The 21,006-nt window shown below is 40.7% G+C and overlaps 1 protein-coding gene across 1 annotated transcript in view; it reads left to right on the top strand.

The window, feature by feature from the left end:
• shank3a (SH3 and multiple ankyrin repeat domains 3a) overlaps window positions 1–21,006 on the top strand; it is a 304,109-nt gene that overhangs the window by 79,681 nt on the left and 203,422 nt on the right. The gene's annotated exons all lie outside the window — the stretch shown is intronic.

Raw genomic sequence — 21,006 nt, 5'->3', positions numbered from 1 at the left:
GTCTCAATCTACTGCATCTGCTTCTCGGTTCTCGCACTTCCACATCTGCAGTGAGAGATGGCAGAGCTAGAGTGGTGTTTGTCAGACCATGAGACATCCCGACAATTGGTCTTCACACAAAAAATATATAATATATACACTGCTCAAAAAAATAAAGGGAACACTTAAACAACACAATGTAACTCTAAGTCAATCACACTTCTGTGAAATCAAACTGTCCACTTAGGAAGCAACACTGATTGACAATACATTTCACATGCTGTTGTGCAAATTAAATAGACAACAGGTGGAAATTATAGGCAATTAGCAAGACACCCCCAATAAAGGAGTGGTTCTGCAGGTGGTGACCACGTCTCAGTTCCTATGCTTCCTGGCTGATGTTTTGGTCATTTTTGAATGCTGATGGTGCTTTCACTCTTGTAGTAGCATGAGACGGAGTCTACAACCCCCACAAGTGGCTCAGGTAGTGCAGCTCATCCAGGATGGCACATCAATGCGAGCTGTGGCAAGAATGTTTGCTGTGTCTGTCAGCGTAGTGTCCAGAGAATGGAGGCGCTACCAAGAGACAGGCCAGTACATCAGGAGACGTGGAGGAGGCCGTAGGAGGGCAACAACCCAGCAGCAGGACCGCTACCTCCGCCTTTGTGCAAGGAGGAGCAGGAGGAGCACTGCCAGAGCCCTGAAAAATGACCTCCAGCAGGCCACAAATGTGCATGTGTCTGCTCAAATGGTCAGAAACAGACTCCATGAGGGTGGTATGAGTGCCCGACGTCCACAGGTGGGGGTTGTGCTTACAGCCCAACACCGTGCAGGACTTTTGGCATTTGCCAGAGAACACCAAGATTGGCAAATTTGCCACTGGCGCCCTGTGTTCTTCACAGATGAAAGCAGGTTCACACTGAGCACATGTGACAGACGTGACAGAGTCTGGAGATGTTCTGCTGCCTGCAACATCCTCCAGCATTACCGGTTTGGCGGTGGGTCAGTCATGGTGTGGGGTGGCATTTCTTTGGGGGGCCGCCAGAAGTAGCCTGACTGCCATTAGGTACCGAGATGAGATCCTCAGACCCCTTGTGAGACCATATGCTGGTGCGGTTGGCCCTGGGTTCCTCCTAATGCAAGACAATGCTAGACCTCATGTGGCTGGAGTGTGTCAGAAGTTCCTGCAAGAGGAAGGCATTGATGCTATGGACTGGCCCGCCCGTTCCCCAGACCTGAATCCAATTGAGCACATCTGGGACATCATGTCTCGCTCCATGCACCACAGACTGTCCAGGAGTTGGCGGATGTTTTAGTCCAGGTCTGGGAGGAGATCCCTCAGGAGACCACCTCATCAGGAGCATGCCCAGGCATTGTAGGGAGGTCATACAGGCACGTGGAGGCCGCACACACCACTGGGCCTCATTTTGACTTCTTTAAAGTCAAATCAAATCAAATTGATTTATATAGCCCTTCGTACATCAGCTGATATCTCAAAGTGCTGTACAGAAACTCAGTCTAAAACCCCAAACTGTAAGCAATGCAGGTGTAGAAGCACGAAAGGACAAAGGACATTACATCAAAGTTGGATCAGCCTGAAGTGTGGTTTTTCACTTTAATTTTGAGTGTGATTCCAAATCCGGACCTCCATGGGTTGATCAATTTGATTTCCATTGATCATTTTTTGTGTGATTTTGTTGTCAGCACATTTAACTATGGAAAGAAAAAAGTATTAAATAAGAATATTTCATTCATTCAGTGTCACGTCTAAACAAGGTGGGTGGAATCAGGCGCAGAGAGCAGATAGCGATATTACAGTTTATTCTCCGGCGAACAAAAAACACGGTCAATCCAACACACACAGGGTGAACAATCCAACACAGGATTAAAGACAGACCGGAGAATATAAACACAAGATACACCGACTGACATGAATACACAAATATCAATCCCGCACAAAACAGGGGCGGGACAACCTACTACATATACAGACACTAATTAACTAAACAACACACAGGTGAAACCAATCAGACAAAACCAACAGATACACGAAAAGGGATCGCTAGTGGCTAGTAGGACGGTGACGACGACCGCCGAGCACCACCTGAACAGGCAGGAGAGCCAACCTCGGCGGAAGTCGTGACATTCAGATCTAGGATGTGTATATACAGTATATCCTCAGCAAAAAAAGAAACGTCCCTTTCTTCCAAAGATAATTCATAAAAATCCAAATAACTTGTAAAGGGTTCAAACACTGTTTCCCATTCTTGTTCAATAAACCATAAACAATTAATGAACATGAACCAGTGGAACGGTCTTTAAGACACTAACAGCTTTTAACAGCTTAATTTAATAATTTAATTAGAATGGTTTTAACACCAATCTTAGTCAAACTATCGCAAACTGTTTGTTTTGAAAAAATAGAGAACAGCCGTTTGGGAGCCAAACGAGCCGACTCACTGAAAAGAGCCGGAATGCCCATCACTATCAGGTGCATGCAGCCCAGTACATCACTGGAAACATTCTTCCTGTCATCCTGGCCTGATTTGTTTGGCATACACTGACTTGACACTAGCTAAGTTAACGTTGTTTTGTTCTTTTTTGTTTTACTGTGCCTGCAAACACGCTGGATGATTCAGAATCCATTGAGGAGCTTGATTTGTAAACACGCTGGATGATTCAGAATCCATTGAGGAGCTTGATTTGCAAACACGCTGGATGATTCAGAATCCATTGAGGAGCTTGATTTGCAAACACGCTGGATGATTCAGAATCCATTGAGGAGCTTGATTTGCAAACACGCTGGATGATTTCAGAATGATTTGCAAACACGCTGGATGATTCAGAATACATTGAGGAGCTTGATTTGCAAACACGCTGGATGATTCAGAATCCATTGAGGAGCTTGATTTGCAAACAAATTCAGAATCCATTGAGGAACTGATTTGCATGATGATTCAGAATCCATTGAGGAGCTTGATTTGCAAACACGCTGGATGATTCAGAATCCATTGAGGAGCTTGATTTGCAAACACGCTGGATGATTCAGAATCCATTGAGGAGCTTGATTTGCAAACACGCTGGATGATTCAGAATCCATTGAGGAGCTTGATTTGCAAACACGCTGGATGATTCAGAATCCATTGAGGAGCTTGATTTGCAAACACGCTGGATGATTCAGAATCCATTGAGGAGCTTGAACAATTCATTGACGAGTGATACTTACGAACTCAAAGAAACATGTCGCTGGTTTCGGACGATTCAAGCATTGTTAAGGACAACAAACCCAATTCTACAAAACAAACCAAAACCAGGTTGAATCCATAAATGAAAGGCTTGCCAAACTTGATATCTTGGATACATTACGAGAGGATATCAATGCATTATGTTCCAGTCTAGAATTCAGCCAATTTCAGATTGATGATCTAAGGAAAGAGAACACAGAGCCAAAGGTACTGTAGACTCTATTCATGGCAAGGTGGTGGTGGTGCAAAGGGAGAGAAACAACTTAAAGAAGCCTTGCTTGATGTACAGTGTCGATCAATGCGGGACAATCTAATATTTTCAGGGATGCCGGAGAATGACAACAGCAGAGGCTGTGAGGACACAGTCCGAGACTTTATGTCAAATCAACTGAAACTGCCAACTGATGATGTGCGTAATGTCACTTTCTCCAGTGTCCATAGGAAATAGGCCTGGAAATAGGCCACGGGCTATTATTGCATGTTTTGACAAATTTTAGCGAAAATAAATGACGAAGAACAAGGGCAGAGAACTCAGAAACACTGATTTTGGATTAAATGATCACTTCCCGACGGAGATCAATGAACATAGAAAAAAATGTATCCCATCATGAAGGAAAAGCGTTGCCTGAATCAACAAGTCTCCATGGTGATGAATAAAATTTACATCAATGGGAAATTTAATCGGAACTCTAGAGTAACTCCCTGACTATTTTAATTCAATGTTCAAATCTGAGTTTGTGTGTTGTAGTCTATCATGACAACTTCATCTATAACGAATACATGCTCTGTAGGTCTCCACTTGACAAAGAAAGGGTTGCATATAATAGCTCAGGTTAATGTATGTAGCCTTCCTAGGTTTTTAACTTGGTCAACATAAATAATATTCGTATTTTGGCTTTGACCGAAACACATTTAGATGCATCTGTAAATGATGGGCAAATAAAAATTAATGGATATAGTCTACTTAGAAGGGACAGGAATATGAATGGTGGGGATGTAGCACTGTATATTCAGAATCATATACCTTTTAAGATGAGGGATGACCTTAATGTATGTCAAAGAGAGGCACTATGGGCTCAAATACATCTGCCTCACCAGGCAGCCATATTGGTAGAATGTGTGTATAGACCTCCTATCTCTAAGGTGTCCTATCTGGATGACTTATGCACTGGGTTTGACCAGGCCACAGATACCAACAGAGATGTATTTATTTTGTGTGATTTTAATATACATTAGAACGATCATAATAATTTGAATATAACTAAATTGATGTGATATGCAGAGAACTGTGGTTAATGATACTACTAGATCATCAACTAAGTTGAGTCATCGTTCAGACACATGCATTGATCTGATCTTCTGTAATATACATTGCAATGCTTAGAAGCTAGATCAATGCCAGTGGGCTGGACAGACCATAATATTGTGACCATAACCATGAACACCAAGGTTCCAAAGAAACCCCCAAGGAGTGTGGTCAAGAGAAATGTTTAAACATTTAATTATGAGCTATTTCAAAATGATTTGGCTGCTGTACCCTGGGAGCTGATTTATCTAGAGGATGATCTAAATCATGCTACAGAATGTTTTATTGATTTGCTCACTGAGTTAATAGACCATCATGCACCAGTAAGAAAGAGTACAGTTGGGGCTCATCCATCTCCATGGATTGATGAGGAGGCTTTTTCTCAAGGAAATATGGCAAAAGTCTTAGCAGCCAAATCTGAACTAGAAATTGATGAACAGAATTATAGAACATTAAGTAATAATACAGTTAAATTGAATCGTGAGAAAAAGACATTATTTTACAACAAAGCTTTTCTTGAATGTAAAAATGATTCTAAAAAGGTATGGAATACAGTAAGGGCTTACTTAGTACATCTATCTCATCATGCCCATCGAGTGTGGAGGTTGGCGGGAGAACAATAACAAAACCAGCTGATATTGTCAATAATTTAGCAGATTTCTTTTACAAAGACAATTAATTTATTGAGCAGTAATGTAAACAGACATTCTTCCAAATTGTCCAATGGATTGATGATCATATTATGAGCAACAAGACTTGCTCTTTTAGTCTACAAATGGTGTAAGTAGAGGAGTTCTAAGCCACCTATTGAAGTCATTACCTGATGGTAAATCTACAGGTTATGATCTTATGGACAATTTTTTACTTCGCTATGCCTCTCCCCAGATTGCAGCTCCACTGAAACACATACTTAATTGGTCACTGGAAAAGAGGATGTTTGCAAATGTATGGAAGCATGCTAAACTGTGTCCTATTCCAAAAGACAGCAAAGAACCCATTACTCCTGCCAATAGTTGACCAATTAGTCTACTCCCTTCACTCAGTAAGATATTGGAGGGTATTGTGAGTAGACAAATATGGGAGTACATGGAAAATAATGATCTGATTACAGCCAATCAGCATGCTTATCGCATAAACCATTCCACTACCACTCCGTTGGTTGACATGACTGACAAGTGGCTCAATGCTATGGATAATGGCAGGTTTGTGGGTGTACTATTTTTAGATTTTAGTGCAGCATTTGATTTGGTGGATCATTAAATAATTTTGACAACATTAATGCATTATGGCTTAATAAGGAGGTAGCATTGAATTGGGTACAGTCATAACTAACTGACAGGAAACAGTCCACCTATATCAATGGTTTATTTTCTTCCCCTCATGCTTTAAACTGTGGAATACCGCAGGGCAGCTGCCTTGGGCCACTTAATATACACCAACGACCTTCCCTATGCCTTATCTGAAACTCAAGCAACTATATTTGCAGATGATACTACAATTTATACAGCAAGACAATCGTTTCAACAAGTACAGCAAGCTTGATTTGGAGAATATCAGGGAGTGGGTTTGCCGGAACAAACTTATTTTAAACACCAACAAAACCAAAGTTATGTTGGTCTGCTCCACTAGGAAAAGGCCAACACAGCATGGGATACAATTTAAATATGGGGGGAGTACTAATTGAGGAAGTGGCAGAAACCAAACTACTGGGAGTGCAGCTAGACAACTGCTTATCATCGTCATCTCAAATAACTCATCTATGTAAAATAAATATTAAAACAGCATGCATGATCAGAAGGACAGCTAAATACTTACCAGGAAATAGTCTTAAGCAAGTAACACAAGCATTAATTGAGAGTCAGGTGAACTACTGTTCTGTGGTCTGGGGAAATGCATCAGCAAGTGAAATTAAGAGGCTGCAGATTGTACAGAAGCAAGGATTGTTTTAAGGTGGAGATATGGTTCTTCTGTTGTAGTCATGCACAATGCTATTGGTTGGTCATCAATCAACAAGATAATTGAAAAAAACATGCTTATTTTATTTCATAAAATACACCATGTAAAACGGCAAACTCTATTCACAACTGTATTCAGTCAGTAAGAGACAGACATTCAGTAAATACTAGGAATAGATTGTCCACCATCTATGTGTTATCCAGACAGAAAAGAGTAATAGAACATTTCGATTTAGAGCAAAAAAGAAATTGACTAATTTAACTGAGCAAAACAGAAACCTTTCAATATATACATTTTAACAATAGTTTAAAACCATTTAAATATAATTCATAGGAAAGTTGTGCTGGACTATGGTAGATGACGAATCAATATATCTTTTAGGCTGAGTATTTATCAGGTCAATATGTCAGTGTATTATATTTGTTTGTAACAGTGTGTTATATGTGAAAATGTGTTCAAATTATACATTGTATTTTAATGTTTAATGACTGTTGGAAGATTAGTCCAAATGAGGACTAAAATCAAATAAATCAGGATGTCTCTGAAAAATGTTAAAGACTCCAGCCACCCAAGCCATAGACTGTTCTCTCTGCTTCCGCACAGTAAGCAGTACCGGTGCATCAAGTTTGACATCAACAGGCTCCTGGACAGCTTGTATCCCCAAGCCATAAAACTGCTAAACAGCCAACAGAATGGCTACATCGACTATCTGAGTTGACCCTGGTATTTTATTTTTTATTTTTGCACTGTCTCTACGCACACTCACATGACTCTACACACACACACACACACTGACAGTCCAACACACACATAACAAGCACACACCTGTATACCGACTCCACGCATACACACTCACATACAATCATACAAACCTGTATATAACTTCTTACTTTCTCTTGTTCTTCGTATTTCTTCTTTTTATTTCTTGTATGTTTTTGTTCTACATTATACTCTTTTTTTGTGCTAAATTGATATTGATTACTGCGTTGTTGTGTTGGAGCTTGCAAGAAAAGCATATCATTGTACTTGTGCATGTGCCATTTAAACTTGAAACCTTAAAGCAAATCAGGCTGCTCTGCTGATTGATTGACTTAATGGTACAATTTATAATTTTTTGATTAACTTAACAAAAAATAAGAAATTATATTACCAAACAAAGATAAATGACATAAAACACACCAGAAAAAGACTTTAGAGTACCTTAAATGATATAATGGGCAAAAAATCTCCATCATTCATTGAAGGTGATGGGTTATTTTTACCAACACCTTTTGATATTGCCAATCATTCCAATGACTATTTCAAAACAAAAATATAATTTTATGTAACTAGGTTAGTCAGTTGAGAACAATTTATCATTTACAATGACGGCCTACCCCGGCCAAACCCTCCCCTAACCCAGACGACTCTGGACCAATTGTGCACCGCCCTATGGGACTCCCGATCATGGCCAGTTGTGATACAGCCTGGGATCAAACCAGGGTCTGTAGTGACGCCTCTAGCACTGTGATGCACTCGGGAGTATTTCACTAGTAAAAGCAGAAAAACTCTGAACTAAAATTACATAGAACAGAGAACCATCATATTGTTTACAAATAAATATCTAATAATGAAAGAAAAGGACTGTTGTTTTGAATTAGTGTGGGAGAGGTGTGGGAGAGGTGGAAAAATTAAAGTTATCCATCAATAATGATCAGCCACCAGATATACAGCCCCAATTATTCAAGCAAACAACCAATTACCTTTTAAAAAACAGATTAATACAACAACTCATGGAATGGCAAGAACTGGGAGGACACACACACAAATACACTAACATACATATTATTTTTTTGTTGGATTGCTTGCATTATTTTTGGGTTGTCTATTATTGTATTTAAAATGTTGTGTGACTGTTCTTAGTTATCAGTGTATCTATCTGTGTATCTATCTGTACTTGTTTTGTGTTTTTTTGTGGACCCCACGAAGAGTAGCTTCTTCTGCTGCAAAAGCTAATGGTGATCCAATAAACAAATAAACAAATAAACACACAGAGAGAGAGAGAAAGAGATAGATAGACATGTAGGGTCACACAAGGAGCCACGCAACACTGTCTCAGTGATTGACAACCACAAGAGGTGTGAATGTTTACAGGTTGAATCAGAAGGAGCATGTCTGTGTATCTGGGTTACATAAGATATACTGTACATGTGTTTGTACTGTTGTAACCTACTATATTCAGATGGAATATGATATTTTCTGGAGTTGCACTTCGATACAGGTAACTGGCAAAATAATGGAAACACTTGAATAAATGAGGGATACAAAGTATATTGAAAGCAAGTATGGTTCCTGAGTTAATTAAGCAAAGCATGCTTAGGGTCATGTATAAAAATGCTGGGCAGGCATTATTTTGCCTACCATGGCTATGCCCCAATAGGATAACAATGCCCCCAGCCACAGGGCACGAGTGGTCAGTGAATGGTTTGATGAGCATAAAAATGATGTAAACCTTTTGCCATGGCCGCCACAGTCACCAGATCTCAACCAAATGTAACACTTGGGATATTCTGTAGTGGTGCCAGAGACAGCGTTTTCAACCACCATCAACAAAACACCACAAAGGAATTTCTAGTGGAAGAATGGTCTCAACGCTCTCCAATAGTGTTCCAGACACTTGTAGAATCTATGCCAAGGTGCTTTGAAGCTGTTCTGGGTCGTGGTGGCCCAATGCCCTATTAAGACACTTTATGTTGGTGTTTCCTTTATTTAGTCAGTTAAAACTGCTTGCGGATCAGTGGGACGCCCCATTTCAAAAACATCCGGTGAAATTGCAGAGCGCCAAATTAAAATGAAACTACTAAAAATATTAAACTTTCATGAAATCACAAGTGCAATACATCAAAACAAAGCTTAACTTGTTGATAATCCAGCCGCCATGTCAGATTTCAAAAAGGATTTACGGAGAAAGCAAACCATGCGATAATCTGATGACAGCGCCCAGCACACAAATGCATAACAAATCATTGTCAACTAGGGAGTTGCGACACAAAAGTCAGAAAAAAACGATATAACATATGCCTTACCTTTGAAGATCTTCTTCTGTTGGCACTCCAAAAGGTCCCAGTTACATTACAAATGGTCCTTTTGTTCGATAATGTCCTTCTTTATATCCATAAAAACTCAGTTTAACTGGCGCGCTTCAGTCAATAATCCACTCGGTTTCCCTCCTTCAAAATGCATACAAAATGAATCCCAAACGTTACCAATAAACTCAATCAACGTTTATAATCAAACCTTATGTACCCTAATACGCAAATAAACGATACAATTTAAGACGGAGAATCATTATTGTCTTTCCTGGTAGAAAAATACCAAAGAACGCGCTCTCACTCACGCGCTTGGAAACACTACAGCCAAATTGGGAAACAAACATTTCTGGCTAATTTTTCCAGCCTGCAACTCTTTTCCAGACTGTTGACATCTAGTAGAAGCCCTATAAATCGGGCGCGATTTCGCCCTATTATAAAAGTGCCAGACATTGAAATCAGTAGGATTTGTAAAAAAAATTGGGGGGGGGTGGTTTGTCCTCACACACACAAATACAAGTGCACGCATACACACGTTTAAACACAGGGAATGAAACAAACACACTGGGGTCAGACATTAGCCTACATCAGAACAGAGAAACTTGTTTCCTTTGGGTGCCTTTTGGCGAAATACAAGCGGACTGTCATGTGCCCTTTACTGAGGAGTGTCTTCCATCTGGTCACTACCATAAAGGCCTGATTGGTGGAGTGCTACAGAGATGGTTGTCCTTCGAGAAGGTTCTCCCATCTCCACAGAGGAACTTTGGAGCTCTGTCAGAGTAACCATCGGGTTCTTGGTCACCTCCTGGAACAAGGCCCTTTTCCTCTGATTGCTCAGTTTGGCGGCCAGCTCTAGGAAGAGTCTGGTGGTTACACTGTGTTCGTGGGGACCTTCAATGCTGCAGAAATGTTTTGGTACCCTTCCCCAGATCTGTGTCTCAACACAATCCTGTCTCTATTGACAATTCCTTCGACCTCATGACTTGGTTTTTGCTCTGACATACACTGTCAACTATGGGACCTTATATAGACAGTTGTGTGCCTTTCCAAATCATGTCCAATCAATTTAATTTAACATCGGTGGACTCCAATCAAATCGTAGAAACTTTTCAAGGATGTTGAATGCAAACATGATGCACCTGAGCTCAATTTCAAGTCTCATAGCAAAGAGTCTTTAGTAAAAAGACTTACTTTAGTAAATAAGGTATTTCTGTATTGTTTTTTATATACATTTGCTAAAATTGAGAAAAAACAGTTTTTGCTTTGTCATTATGGGGTATTATGTGTAGATTGATGAGTAAAACAATGTATTTAAATAATTTTATAATAATGCTGTAACAAAATGTGGAAAAAGTCAAGGGGTTTGAATACTTTCCGAGTGCACTGTATATGGCTAATTAAGCAGCCCATATTATAGTGCAGCACATCTAGACTAGCACCGCCACAGATGATCAAATCAGAGTTTATTAGTCACATGCACAGGGTCCGTAGGGGATCATGGGGAGGGAGAGGTAGGAAGTCTGGGGGCAGGAGGGTGACAAGGGGATCAGAAGGTTGATTTGTGGTGGCTATTCAGCAGCCTGATGGTCTGGGGGCAGGAGCAATTGGCCTGTCAGTTTTTTGCCATAATGGTCCTATATTGCCTGTGTCTGAGTGATGAGAGCGGGGAGAACAGGCCGTGGCTCAGGTGGCTGAAGTCCCTGATGACTTTCATGGCCTTCCTGCGACACCTGGTGTTGTAGGTGTCCTGGAGGACAGGCAGTGTGCACCTGATGGTGCGTTCCGCTGGTCATACCACCTTCTGTAGAGCCTTGCAGTCAGCGGTGGTGGAAAATAGTACTGTTGTAAAGTAAAGCATTACTTTTGTTAAGTGTAACAACTAAATGTTTCAGGTAACTAATCCCAACACTGCTTGTGTGTGTGTGTGTGGGGGGGGGGGGGTTCTCAGGGCAGTGGAATGATGGTCTTTCTTCTAGTAGGACAAAAAGAAGCCAGTGTGAACATCATCATCTGCTAATGTGGAAATCACCTGGACTTCTGTTCTTCTGACTCACTGCTTATACTGTATGAGATATGGGTTAGTGTGCTACTGGCTGACGGATTATATGAGACAATAGTTAGTGTGCTACTGACTGACTGGTTATACGAGACAATATTTGGTGTGCTACTGACTGACTGGTTATACAGAGAGTCCTACTGGAGCATGCTGGCCAGACCCATACACAAACACACACATGAGAGTGCAGTGCATACATACAGTGCCTTCAGAAGGTATTCATATACCTTGACTTAGTCTGCATTTTGTTGTGTCACAGCCTGGATTCAAAATGGATTTGTATCGCCCATCTACATACAACAACCCATAGTGATAAGGTCAAAACGTGTTTTTAGACATTTTTTCACATTTATTGAAAATAAATTACAGAAATATCCTATTTACATAATTATTCACACCCCTGAGTCAATACTTTGTAGAAGCACCTTTGTCAGTGAAAGTCTTCTGTGTAAGTCTCTAAAAGCTTTCTACACCTGGATTGTGCAACATTTGCCCATTATCATTTTCAAAATTCGTTAAGCTCTGTCAAATTGGTTGTTGATCATTGCTAGACAACAGTTTTCAGGTCTTGCCATAGATTTTCAAGTAGATTTAAATCAAGACTGTAACTCGGTCACTCAGGAACATTCACTGTGTTCTTGGTAAGCAACTCTAGTGTAGATTTGGCATTGTGTTTTAGGCTATTTTCTTGCTAAAAGGTAAATTAATCTCTCAGTGTCTGGTGGAAAGCAGACTGAACCAGGTTTTCCTCTAGGATTTTACCTCTGCTTACTTTTACCTCTGCTTACCATTACGTTTATTTTTTTTATCCTGAACAACTCTATAGTCTTTAACTATTACAGTACAAGCATACTCATAACATGATGCAGCCACCACTATGCTTGAAAATATGGAGAGTGATATTCGGTAATGTGTTGTATTGGATTTGCCCCAAACATGACACTTTTTTATTCAGGACAAAATGTAACTGCTTTGCTACATTTTTTGCAGTATTTCTTTAGTGCCGTGTCGCAAACAGGATGCAGGTATTGGAATATTTGTTAGGCTTCTTTCCAGCTTCTTTATTTTCACTCTGTCAATTAGGTTTGTATTGTGGAGTAACTACAATGTTTTTGAACTATCCTTAGTTATCTCCTATCACAGCCATTATACTTAGTAACTGTTTTAAAGTCACCATTGGGCCTCATAGTGAAATCCCTGAGCGGTTTCCTTAATCTCAGTCAACTGAGTTATGAAGGACGCCTGTATTTTTGTAGTGACTGGGTGAATTGGTTCACCATCCAAAGGGATATTTAATATCTGTTTTTTTTATAAACAAATAGGAGCCCTTCATTGTGAGGCATTGGAAAACCTCCCTGGTCTTTGTAGCTGACTCTGTGTTTGAAATTCATTGCTCGAATTAGGAACCTTACAGATCATTTGTGTGTGAGGTACGGAGATGAGGTAGTCATTCAGAAATCATTTTAAACTGTATTATTGCACACAGAGTGAGTCCATGCAAATGATTATGTGACTTGTTAAGCAAATATTTACTTCTAAACTTATTTAGGCTTGCAATAACAAAGGGGTTGAATACTTATTGACTTTATTTTACATGTATTTGTTTGAATTTCAAAAACCATGATTCCACTTAGACATTATGGGTTATTGTGTGTAGGCCAGTGTTAAAATAATCTAAATGTCATCCATTTTAAATTCAGGCTGTAACATAACAACATGTGAAGAAAGTCAAGATCTATGAATACTTTCTGAAGGCACTGTACATATGCTCACGTCTACACATGCACACACACACACACACACACACACAGTACCCCAGGGCAGTTGAGTTGGAGAGACAGACAGGGAACAGAGGCAGAGAGGAGAGGGCACTTAGTAACGCACTAGTTGGCAATGTGGTTGCTGACATCACTGAGACCACACACACACATACACATAGACACACATGGCTGTGTGTTTGTTTGTTTCCAGCCAAACCCACCCTGCTAACTCATGATTAAAGCACTAATTACTATACTCCATTATCATACAACACAGCCCTTCAGCTAGTAGCCTATTATATACAGAGTTTTATCTTCAATTGACAGTGAAAGGCTATTGTAGGTGTGCTGCTCAGAGAGCCAGAGACTGTGTGTGAGTGCATTGTATTGTGTTTCTGTGTAGATATATGTAGGTGGGATTTTTGTATAGTAGAGAGTATATGATACAGAGGCAGGAAGGGATACAAGGCAGAGGATATCACCAGAGGGGAATTATTTTCCCACCATGCTCCCCCTTTTATTTACATTTTATTTAACTAGGCAAGTCAGTTCAGAACAAATTCCAGGGGCAGAACGACAGATTTTTACCTTGTCAGCTCAGGGATTCAATCTAGCAACCTTTGGGTTACTGGCCCAACGCTCTAACCACTAGGCTACCTGCCGCCCCTGGCAGGTGGGGAGGCAGGTAGAAGCTGTTTAGAAGCCTCTTGGACCTAGACTTGGCGCTCCGGTACCGCTTGCCGTGCGGTAGCAGAGAACAGTTTATGATTAGGGTGGCTGGAGTCTGACGATTTGTAGGGCCTTCCTCTGACACCACCTGGAATAGAGGTTCTGGATGGCAGAAAGCTTGGCCCCGGCGCTGTACTGGGCCGTACGCAGACTGAAGAGAGTCTAGTGTTGTCTGCTATGGGTTGTAGAGAGACTAGAGAGAGTCTAGTGTTGTTTACTATGGGTTGTAGAGAGACTGAAGAGAGTCTAGTGTTGTTTACTATGGGTTGTAGAGAGACTGAAGAGAGTCTAGTGTTGTCTGCTATGAGTTGTAGAGAGACTGAAGAGAGTCTAGTGTTGTTTACTATGGGTTGTGGAGAGACTGAAGAGAGTCTAGTGTTGTTTACTATGGGTTGTAGAGAGACTGGAGAGAGTCTAGTGTTGTCTGCTATGGGTTGTAGGAAAGTATCATCAACTTTCTGTGACACTTGGACTGGAGGGAAGAGCACAGAGTCACCCTAAGGAGAGGAGTAGATGAGAGGATGAAAATGGAGCATGTTGGGCAAGGGCCCTGCACAAGCACACACATGAGCATGCAGTGCAAACACACACACACACACACACATACACACATACACACACACACACACACACACACAGTACCCCAGGGCAGATGAGTTGGAGAGACAGACAGGGAACAGAGGCAGAGAGGAGAGGGCACTTAGTAACGCACTAGTTGGCAATGTGGTTGCTGAGAACACACACACACACACACACACACACACAGACACACACACACACACACACAGGGTTGCTAGAGCAACGCCACACTAACCAATAACCAGATAAAACCACTGCCTGCCTAAAATGGTTGTGTGTTTGTTTCCCCCTAAATCCACCCTGCAGACCGTTGAAAAGTCGATGTCCGCACAGTCGCAAGAAATCGAATTAGCATAATAATATAAAATACCACATTTTTATACTTGAGTAAAAGTAAAGTTACATTACAGTTTTTTCCAACTGCTTCCACACAAGAATCTTTTCGTGTCGCATGATTTTTGAAACCTCTCACTCAAAGTGCAAAACTACACACCAAATATCCAAAACCATAAGCTATTTCTCAGCCTTTGACTCAGTTGTCAATTGCATAAAACACTTTTTTCCAAACACCTCGCACAATTCTCTACCGAAAACACTAAAATCTAACAGGAAGTGACTTGCTTTCCCTTTCCAAACACAACCAATCAAAATGCTACACTTATTCACCAGGTCACACACTCCTCACATGTGAAAACACTAATAGCTTACTGATCACTAACCAATCACTGCTTTACTGTAGTATAGGCCTATAAATAGGTCAGATGACCTGTTTTGAACAATGGATGTCAACAATGGACAGAGAGCGAGGAGGAGGGAGAGGAAGAGGAAGAAGAGGACGAGGGCAAAGAAGAGAAGGAAGGAGAGCCATATCTGATGAGATTAGGGCAACACTTGTTGATCACGCGCTCAACCATGGTTTGACCATGAGAAAGGCTGGACTGAGAGTCCAGCCCAACTTGAGTCGATTTACAGTGGCGGCCATAATTCGAACCTTCAGAAATGAGAACAGGTATGCAACTATCTAATGATTCTTTTAGCATTACAGTAATGTACTGTAAAATACGTATGACTGCATAGTATTGCATAAACATTTGTAACTCTAAGCCATCCATTTACTGCACTGCATTGAATGAATGAGGTTGGTTATCATGCTGTACTACATTTTTTTGTACATTGTTTACAGTTCCTATGCTGAACACATACTGTGTTTGAATTCTGTACAGAGTGGAAAGGCAAAGACATCATGGAGGACGAGGACGCTTGTTTACAGATGTACAAGAGACTGCAATTATAAATATGGTTTTGGCCAACAATGCAATTAGGATTCGAGAGATAAGAGAGCATATCTTGAATAATGACACCATATTTAACAACATCAATGCTGTAAGTCTGTCGACCATACAAGCCTGTCGACCATACAACGCATCCTCCAACCGAGTGACGATGAAACAACTTTACAGGGTGCCATTTGAGAGAAACTCTGACAGAGTCAAGAATATGCGACATGACTTTGTAGAGGTATGTATGCAACACTACTTCCAGTACTTCAGACATACCATATTTACTCATCTGTATATCCTTTTGTCTGTTACAGAGAGTATTGGAGCTGGATGCCCATGTAATTCGCCATTAATTTATTTATGTGGATGAGGTTGGCTTCAACCTCACCAAACCAAGGCGCCACAGAAGAAATTCAATAGGACAGAGGGCAATTACCAATGTCCCTGGACAGCGTGGGGGTAATATAACTATGTGTGCGGCCATCACTCAAAACTGGGTCCTCCATCACAATGCCACACTGGGTCCGTACAACACTGCTCACTTTTCTGGATGCAATTTACGCAATGCTTGTCCTTGATCCAGATCAGGAGCCTGCTAGATTTGTGGTTTTATGGGACAATGTTAGTTTTCACCGGGCTGTTCTGGTTCAAATTTGGTTTGCCACCCATCCACAATTTGTAGTTTTGTACCTACCCCCATATTCACCTTTTCTAAATCCCATAGAGGAATTCTTCTCAGCCTGGCGCTGGAAAGTGTATGATCGCCAACCCTATGCCCGCATGCCGCTTCTCCAGGCAATGGAGGACGCATGTGGGGACATAGAGGTTGCCTCTGTCCAAGGTTGGATACGCCATGCTAGGAGATACTTCCCTCCATGTCTAGCAAGAGAAAACGTTTCTTGTGATGTGGACGAAGTATCGTAGCCAGACCCAGGCCGGAGAAGAGATGAAGCATAGCTTAGCACTGGTGACTGCCCCCCCCCCCTCCACCAATTCCTGGACCCCCCCCCCCGGGGCCCCACACACACAGTTGTGTTCTTTACTGTATTCTAAAGAATATACTTTTGGTTTACATATGTTTATGGTTTTGTCGTATGCTACTGTATACAACAGTAATGTTTGGCCTAATAAATATTTTCTGTTTCTGCATTGCATTGGTGTTTACAGTGGACTTGTTACCCGTCTCAGTAGATTACTTTCACTGTAGAACATTGTATTTAAATGTAGATATAAGCCTATGAAAGACCAAAGAGCTTTAGATTTAGAACAACAGTGTTTACATGGTATATCCAAAAATGTACTATTATGTAAGCAGTGTTTGCCATTTGATGCAAATGCTTCATTCTGACATGTGTTTATGGCATTTTGAATGCAGTGTTACATTTTGAAGGAGATGTTAGGCATTTTGAATTTTGTGTGTGCAGTTTTGGGAATTGTGTGTAGAGTTTTGAAAAAAGGAGAGTTTTGAAAACATGTGTAAGCAGTTGGAAAAAACTGTAATAGAAAATTACTCAAGTAAAAGTGTCACCCAGTAAAATGCTACTTGAGTAAAACGCTAAAAGTATTTTTGTTTTAATTAAATATACTTAAGTATCAAAAGTAAATCTAATTTCTAAAATATACTTAAGTATCAAAAGTAAAATTATTAATTATTTCAAATTCCTTATATGAAGCAAACCAGACAGCATGATTTGACTGTTTTTAGAGTACAGCCAATCTGCCAACCTCTGTCTGTCGTGTCTGAACAGTTTGGGATACACACTAATATGACCCCTCTGCGTAAAGGTGAGACTCTCACAAACACATGTCGGTTTTGCTCGAGGACACCCACAAGCCTCACAAGACTCGTCTGAAGGTCACCAGGTACCATTCGAAAAAATGTATAGTACCGTACCAGTTTAACGTTTTTATTTTGACTATTTTCCACATTGTAGATAATAGTGAAGACATCAAAACTATGAAATAACACATTTCGAATCATGTAGTACCCAAAAAATGTGTTAAACAAATCAAATATATTTTAGATTTTAAATTCTTCAGAGTAGCCACCCTTTGTCTTGATGACACCTTTGCACACTCTTGGCCTTATCTCAACCAGCTTCACTTGGAATGCTTTTCCAATAGTCTTTAAGGAGTTCCCACATATGCTGAGCACTTGTTGGCCTCTTTTCCTTCACTCTGCTTTTCAATTCATCCCAAACCATCTCAATTGGGTTGAGGTTGGGTGATTGTGGAGGCCAGATCATCTGATACAGCCCTCCATCACTCTCCTTCTTGGTCAAATAGCCCTTACACAGCCTGGAGGTGTGCTGGAGAATTGTCCTTTTGAAAATCCCATTCAGAGCAAACCAGATGGGATGGCGTATTGCTACAGAATGTTGAGATAGCCATGTTGGTTAAGTGTGCCTTGAATTCTAAATAGTGTCAGCAGCAAAGCACCATCACACCACCTCCTCCATGATTCACGATGGGAACCACACATGCGGAGCTCATCTGTTCACCTACTCTGCATCTCACAAAGACACAGCAGTTGGAAACAAAAATCAAAAATGTGGGACTCATCAGGCCAAAAAACAGATTTCCACAGGTTTAATGTCCATTGATTGTGTTTCTTGGCATAAGCAAGTATTTTCTTCTTATTAGTAGTGGTTTCTTTGCAGCAATTCGACCATGAAGGCCTGATTCACCCAGTCTCCTCTAAACAGTTGATGTTGAGATGTGTCTGTTACTTAAACTCTGTGAGTTATTTATTTGGGCTGCAATTTCTGAGTCTGGTAACTCTAATGAACTTATCGTCTGCAGCAGAGGTATCTCTGTGTCTTCCTTTCCTGTGGCGGTCCTCATGAGAGCCAGTTTCATCATAGCGCTTGATGGTTTTTGCGACTGCACTTGAAGAAACTTTAAAAGTTCTTGACATTTTCTGCATTGACTGACCTTCATGTCTTAAAGTAATGATTGGCTGTCGTTTTTCTTTGCATATTTGAGCTGTTCTTGCCATAATATGGATTTGGTCTTTTATCAAATAGGGCTCCTGTATACCACCCATACCTTGTCACAACACAATTGATTGGCTCAAACAGATTAAGAAGGAAAGAAATTGGACAAATTAACTTTTAACATGGCACACCTGTTAATTTAAATGCATTACAGGTGACTCCCTCATGAAGCTGGTTGAGAGGATGCCAAGAGTGTGCAAATCTGCCGTCAAAGCAAAGGGTAGCTACTTTGAAAAATTATACAATGTAGAAAATAGTAAAAATAAAGAAAAACCAGAATGGAATGAATTGGTGAGTCCAAACTTTCGACAGGTACTGTATACTGTATATTGAGACTAAACATAAAAATGTTTCCTGACACTTCAGAACAAACTTATTATAGATGTTTGGGGGGGGCACTGTCTGTTGTTCCATGTACTGAATCTGTTATTCAATGCGTTTGTATGGACTAATAGCATTAAGCCTAAAAATGTCATAGCATTTTTTTATATATTCTTTTTAATATTTCAAGGGGTCTTACAATTCTAAATTAAATAGCAAAATAGTCTTTGGTATGACCTTAAAACAATTCCATATAGTTTAGGGTTAAGGCATTCATTGCCATACTCCTTTATAATACAACACAGCCCATCAGCTAGTAGCTTATTATATACAGAGTTTTATCTTCCATTGACAGTGAAAGGCTATTGTAGGTGTGCTGCTCAGAGAGCCAGAGACTGTGTGAGTGCATTGTATTGTGAGCCCTCTGTTCATGGCAGTGTTTCTGTGTCGATATATGTAGGTGGGATATGTATATAATAGAGAGTATATGATACACACGCGAGCACACACACACACACACATAAATATACACAGATGTATGGCAGAGGATGAGAGGATTTCACCAGTGGGGAATCACTTTCACGCAAATCTCCCCTTATAGATAATCCTGTTAAAAAAATGGAGAGCAACACACACACACACACACACACACACACACACACACACACACACACACACACACACACACACACACACACACACACACACACACACACACACACACACACACACACACACACACACACACACTCACCAGAAATGCCACCAGGGGTCTTTTCACAGTCCCTAAATCCAGAACAAATAAAAGAAAGAGTACAGTATTATATAGAACCATTGTTGCATGGACCTCCCTTCCATCTCATACTGCTCAAATGAACAGCAACCTGGTTTCAAAATACAGATAAAGCAACAACTCACGGTACAACGCATCTCCCCTATTTGACCTAGACATGTTGTGTGTATGCATTGATATGTAGGCTATGTGTGCCAGTTTAAATGGATGGATACTGAATAAAAATACAACATTCAACAATTTCAAATATTTTACTGAGTTACAGTTCATATAAAAAAATCGGTCAATTGAAATAAATAAATTTGGCCCTAATCATGGATCACACATAACTGGGAATACATATCTGCATCTGTTGGTCACAGATACCTTGCCTCACACAGTGCCACACACCTCCACATGGAGTTGATCAAGCTGTTGATTGTGGCCTGTGGAATGTTGTCCCACTCCTCTTCAATGAGGTGTGACGTTGCTTGATATTGGAGGGAACTGGAACACGTTGTTGTACACGTAGATCCATAGCATCACAAACATGCTCAATGGGTGACATGTCTGGTGAGTATGCAGGACATGGAAGAACTGGGACATTTTCAGTTTGCAGGAATTGTGTACAGATCCTTGCCACATGGCGCAGTGCGTTATCATGCTAAAACATGAAGTGATGTCAGCAGATGAATGGCACGACAATGGGCGTCAGGATCTCGTCACTGAATCTCTGTGCATTCAAATTGCATCGATAAAATGCAATTGTGTTCATTGTCCGTAGATTATGCTTGCCCATACCACAACCCCACTGCCACCATGGGGCTACCCTGTTCACAATGTTGACATCAGCAGACCGCTCGCCCACACAACGCGTACACATGATCTGTACTTGTGAGGGTGCTTGGACGTACTTCCAAATTCTATAAAACAACATTGGAAGTGGCTTATGGTAGAGA

The sequence above is a fragment of the Oncorhynchus masou genome, chromosome 31 (genome assembly GCF_036934945.1).
Source record: "Oncorhynchus masou masou isolate Uvic2021 chromosome 31, UVic_Omas_1.1, whole genome shotgun sequence".
Taxonomy (NCBI): Eukaryota; Metazoa; Chordata; class Actinopteri; order Salmoniformes; family Salmonidae; genus Oncorhynchus; species Oncorhynchus masou.
The sequence above is the reverse complement of the archived record's forward strand: the minus strand, read 5'-3'. Positions and strand labels throughout refer to the sequence as shown.